Genomic DNA, 6,000 nt, shown 5'->3' with positions numbered 1-6,000 from the left:
GGTTTAAAGCTGATCAGTACTACAAAGTAATGGAAAAGCAGAGAAATTCTTTTGCTCCTAGTTACTACCCCACAGAAACCTTCCTGTGTGTTCAGAACAACATGCTTCCTAGTCTGCCTTCCACTTCGATTCTAAGTATAAAGCATTAAAAAGGCAGAGTTGATAGTTATCAGGCAAGTTCTGCTTTTGCAGGATTTGCACTCAAATATTCGGAAGAAAAGGTTATTTCCTAAGCTGCAGCTAATTCCAAACGACGTGTTTTCAAAGATATTGGTTAAAACAGTGTTTCTCAACCTTGGTAACTTGAAGATGTCCGGACTTCAACTCCCAGAATTCCCCAGCCAGCGAATGCTATGAGATATGAGCCAAGGTGGCGCAGTGGTTAAATGCAGCACTGCAGGCTACTGCTAGATCAGCAGGTCAGCGGTTCAAATCTCACCGGCTCAGGGTTGACTCAGCCTTCCATCCTTCCGAGGTGGGTAAAATGAGGACCCAGATTGTTGGGGGCAATATGCTGACTCTCTGTAAACCGCTTAGAGAGGCCTGAAAGGCCTATGAAGCGGTATATAAGTCTACTGCTATTGCTATTGCTATCTTCAAGTTGCCAAGGTTGAGAAACACTGGGTTAAAATGTTGCTTTGGGGTTGCAACATTCTGTATGAAAGTTTTGAAACCTAAATATGCTACATACAAGAAGTGTGAGTTTTAAAAGGCAAACATTTCCTGGCCCCCTATCTATGAATCACTCCCATCCTATAGACTGGATTGCTGGTTTTATCATAGCGCTGATAAAAGCTGGTTTTGCTGGTTTGAATATTCATGAGGAGTCTGTTGAGGGGGGGGGGTGTATCTTTCCTTTATTAGGTCCATAGGTTTCATGGCTATTAAGGCTATTTTGTACCTAGTATTGCTTGTGAATACCCTTGAGCTGAATGACATAGATGCCTATCATTCAGACGTCAATTCCCAGTTCTCAGACAAAGCCTAATTTACTTTATTCTAAACTGAAGTCGTGGGCATCTTCCCCAAAAGAGAATGGCTTTTCTATAAATCTGGAAGAGTGCCACTCTTCCTTTTCTTCATTGCTCCTTGACTGGAGATGGCAAAAACTGTGCCTACTTTTGAGACAAAAAGCGGATCTCATGCGTGTAAATCGTGTTGACGGCTCTGTCTGTCACGTTACTCGTGTATTCTGAGTAACTGATCCTTAGATAAAATATCTACTTTTCTAAACTGAGAAGTCTTCAATTATGGTAAGGAGTATAAACAAACTGATTTAACCTTGTAAGCTTGACATTGTGAGTTTTAGTTTTTGTTTCTGATGAAAGAGTTTGAACTGGGAAAACATGCATCTTTACAATGTTTTCAGTCATGTGGTCCTGACTGTGATATTAGAGCTTTGGGCTTCTGTTGGAATATAATCACAGCTGCAGCGTCCTACCCACTTACATGGAAGAAGTCCATGGACCTCCAGCAATTTAATTTGGAGACACCATGCACATCATTCCATTATTCTTTTTTTATTAGTTTATACAAACTAATACAAAAATACAAAATAGAATAATAGAAAAATAGGGGAGGAAAAAGAGGAAGTGTAGAAAAAAGAGTGAAAATGAAAGAAAAGGCATTGACTTCTGACTCCTTTTGGTGCAGTAGAATAAGATAACATCAAACCTCAACTTTTTACCTTTACATAATAGTATAAACTAGCCATTGAAATGTACTTAAATTAGTCATTTCTATAACAACAAAACTATCTAATTAGTAGAGCCCAAAATCAAAGTTTTATTTTTTCCCCACCTCCAAGTAAAAACAAAAGTAATCATATTTTTTCTTTAACCAAAGCAGTTAGTTTAGCTACCATATTTTTCAGATTATAAGATGCACCTTTTTCCCTCAAAAAAGAGGCTGAAAATCTGGGTGCGTCTTATACACTGAATATAGCAATTTTTTGCCTCCAGAAACCCCACCCCCTTCACCAAAATGGCCGTGCATAGCCTTTAGGAGGCTTGCAGAGTGCTCCTGGGGATTGGGGAGGGCAGAAATGAGCAAAAAAACGGGCTATTTTTTGCTCAATTGTGCCCCCCCCCAGCCCCCAGGAGCACTCTATAAGCTTCCTAAAGGCTATGCATGCCATTTGGGGGGGGGGGGGGAGAGCCAGTTTTTGTGAAAAATTGGCCATTTTTGGGAGGTCTGCAGAGTACAAAAAAAATTAAAAAAAATGTACCTCTTCAAAATCTTGGTGCATCTTATACTCCGGTGCGTCTTTTACTCCAAAAAATACGGTATCTCTGCTAACTCCCATCAACTTTTGCAGTCATTCGTCCATTGTGGGAATCAAAGTGTCCTTCCATTTTTGTACATAAAGTAGTCTTGCTACCATCAACATATATAACATCAAAGTTCCAATTTTTTCCCAAGTTTTTTTTCCATTAAACCCAAAAGAAAAGTTTGTGGTTTTATCTTTATATTCACTTTGAGAATCTTCTGTATTAGGATGTGAATCTTACTCCAATATTTCTTTGCTTGTCCACTATAAGTGATAAAAAGTTCCTTCTTTATATTTGCATTTCCAACATTCATTTGAAATACCTTTATACTTTCTTGACAGCTTGTCTGGTGTTAAATAAAGCGATACATCATCTTATAGAAATTTTCTTTTCAATTATAATGTAGTATAAATTTTAAACTTTTCACATATTCTCCCATTATTTAAGCATTACATTATATTCGAAGTTTCTTGCCCACTTTATCATGCAATGTTTTACATATTCATTTTCCAAATTCAAATTCAATAACAATTTATAGACCTTAGCAACAATATGTTCATCACTACCACACAGTAGGATTTCATTTTTGACAAAATTGTAAATATGTAAACCATGGCAGGCACATCCTTCTGATTGCACATCATCCCAACTATTATATAAATAGTTACTGATGTAGATATGTTAACTATTGCCTCTTTCCAAACCATTTCATCAATCTGCAAGAAAGAAATGATAGATAATTCATGGTAGAAATATCTGCAATAGTTGTCATAACACAAAACAGACAACATTTTTGCAACCACAGTCTATTTATTTTCCTTTCTTAGAATAGAATAACAAAGTTGGAAGGGATCTTGAAGGTCTTCTAGTCCCTGCTTAGGCAGGAAACCCTACACCACTTCAGACAAATGGATATCCAACATCTTCTGGAAAATGTCCAGTGTTGGAGTATTTACAACTTCTGGAGGCAAGATGTTCCACTGATTAATTGTTCTAACCATGAGGAAATTTCTCCTTAGTTCTAAAGTGCTTCTCTCCTTGATTAGTTTCCACCTATTGCTTCTTGTCCTACCCTCAGGTGCTTTGGAGAATAGCCTGACTCCCTCTTCTTTGTGGAAGCCCCTGAGATATTTATTTATTATTTATTATTTATTATTTATTATTTATTATTTATTATTTATTATTTATTATTTATTATTTATTATTTATTATTTATTATTTATTATTTATTATTTATTATTTATTATTTATTATTTATTATTTATTATTTATTATTTATTATTTATTATTTATTATTTATTATTTATTATTTATTATTTATTATTTATTATTTATTATTTATTAATTTTGTTTGTTTGTTTGTTTGTTTGTTTGTTTATTTGTTTATTTAAGCAATTTATAGGCCGCCCAATCCCGGAGGACTCCCGGATATTGGAACATTGCTATCATGTTTCCCCTAGTCCTTCTTTTCATTAAACAAGACACACCCAGTTCCTGCAACCATTTTTCATGTTTTAGTCTCCAGTCCTCTAATCACCTTTGTTGCTCTTCTCTGCACTCTTTCTAGAGTTTCAACATCTTGGATGCAGTATTCCAAGTGTAGCCTTACCAAGGCATTATAAAGAGATATTAACACTTCCCGTGATCTTGATTCATCCTTCTGTTTATGCAGCCTAGAACTGTGTTGGCTTTTTTGGCAGCTGCTGCACACTGCTGGCACATATTTAAATGGTTGTCCACTAGGACTCTAAGATCCCTTTTACAGTAACTACTATTGAGCAAGGTACCACATATACTGTACCTGTGCATTTTGTTTTTCTCTGGTAAATGTAGAACCTTACTTTTTTCACCACTGAATTTCATTTTCTTGGAGAACAAGCTCTCCATTCATCAGCCTATCCCCTATCTTCTAAATGAGTCTACTTTTCTGAGAAATGGTGGACAATTCCATCTCAATGAAAACACTATCAACCATTATTCCTGTTCTTTCTGCAAGCACAGTGGTGGAGATGCTCTCTTGTCCTTTGTTTCAAAACGTCTTGATCCCATCCCTGCTGTAAACAGACCACCCAGGTATTAGTATAATTGGTGCTAAAAGACAACAATCCTGTTCAGCCATTTCTCAAGAAAGGATAAATGCTTTCATTATTTGCATGATAAAGTTATCTCCTATGCCAGGTAAGTATATTTCCCCCTTTTCCTTTCCTTTTCTTCCTTTTTCTTTTTCTTAAGTGTCAATTGTCCCTCTTTTCCAAAAGAGGAGTATCTTTATCAGAGAAAGCCAAAGATTCTCAGCTTCACATTGCAGCTATGCAGTCCTACATTTCATGTCAGTCTGTAATTTCACGCCATCAAGCACTAGTAGAAGAACATGTTATACATTCTGCGGCACAGCTACACATACAGCATAGTCTTGCAGCTTGAAAATGCTTGTCCCATCTAACTGCTAACAAAAAAAATCTTTGAATGCTGACTCAGTGTCTGTGTAGACTCATACAGAACAAAAATGTTTTCAAAGGGTAAAGTGCAATGGGACAATAATTTAAAGTGGTAGTCTTGATTTCCAATATGTCAATTTTTAATATCTTAATTCTGTCTGTAGTTTCAAATAATTCTGCCTATCTTGTGTTTTATTTTAATCGCTGCTTAAGGTGATGCAAACCAAAAAACATTTATCTCCCCAGATTTCTCTTAAATTTCAAAGTGCATAATTATACAAACCGCATTTTTCAGACTATAAGGTGCACCGGAGTATAGGACGCACCATGATTTTGAAGGGGTAATTTTTTAAAAAAATATTGCATTCTCCAGCCTCCCAAACCCTCTGCATGCCTTGTTTTTGCAAAAAAAAATAAAGGTGGGATGCAGAGCTTTGGGGAGGGGGTGTAGAGTGCTCCTGGGGGCTGCGGGAGCAAAAACGGGCCATTTTTTTGCCCCAAAAAAGGGCATGCAGAACTTGTAGAGTGCTACAAGAGATAAAAATGAGCAAAAATGATCCATTTTTTGCTCATTTTTGCCCTTCCCAGCCCCCAGGAACACTTTGCAAGCCTCCCAAACCCTCTGCACATCCATTTTTGCAAAGAGGATGGCATTTCAGTAGGCAAAAAAATGCTGTATTCAGTGTATAAGATGCACCCGGATTTTCACCCTCTTTTGGGGGTGGGCGGGTGCGTCATACTCCAAAAAATATTGTTATTATTTCTTATAGAAACATGCCACTAGCTTTCCTACAGAGGCTGCAAATTTATAATGATGTTTATAGAGACCACTTATAAAATAAAAGGTTGGAAGGCAAAGCATATCCAAAATAATGGTTCCTCGGCATTCATTGTTAATTGATTCCGGGAGGCACAATGAGTACTGAACAAATTTTTCCCATAAAGAGTAATGCAGTGACTCACAAGGCAGCCGACACTGACAAGTTTTAGAAAAGGTTAGCAGAAAAATAAAGAAATAACTGTGTAGCTATTTGGATGAACAAAAGGAAGAAGAGGAGAGGAAAGAGGAAACAAGCTAGCTATCAAAAGGGAACTAATCTGACCTCAGAAAATGCACATTCTTCAGGCCCAGGGATCTCTTCAGGGTAGTTAAAAAAAAGTTAATATGGAAATCTTAATTATAGCCTGTGTAAAGAGGAACTTGCTTTAATTCACTCCAAGTCTCCTTTACTCAAACTTATCTGAGGTGTAAAAAGTTTAGCTGTATTTTTCTATGATGATGTAATGTATAT

This window comes from Thamnophis elegans, chromosome 3, assembly GCF_009769535.1.
Source record: "Thamnophis elegans isolate rThaEle1 chromosome 3, rThaEle1.pri, whole genome shotgun sequence".
Classification (NCBI taxonomy): domain Eukaryota; kingdom Metazoa; phylum Chordata; class Lepidosauria; order Squamata; family Colubridae; genus Thamnophis; species Thamnophis elegans.
The sequence above is the reverse complement of the archived record's forward strand: the minus strand, read 5'-3'. Positions refer to the sequence as shown.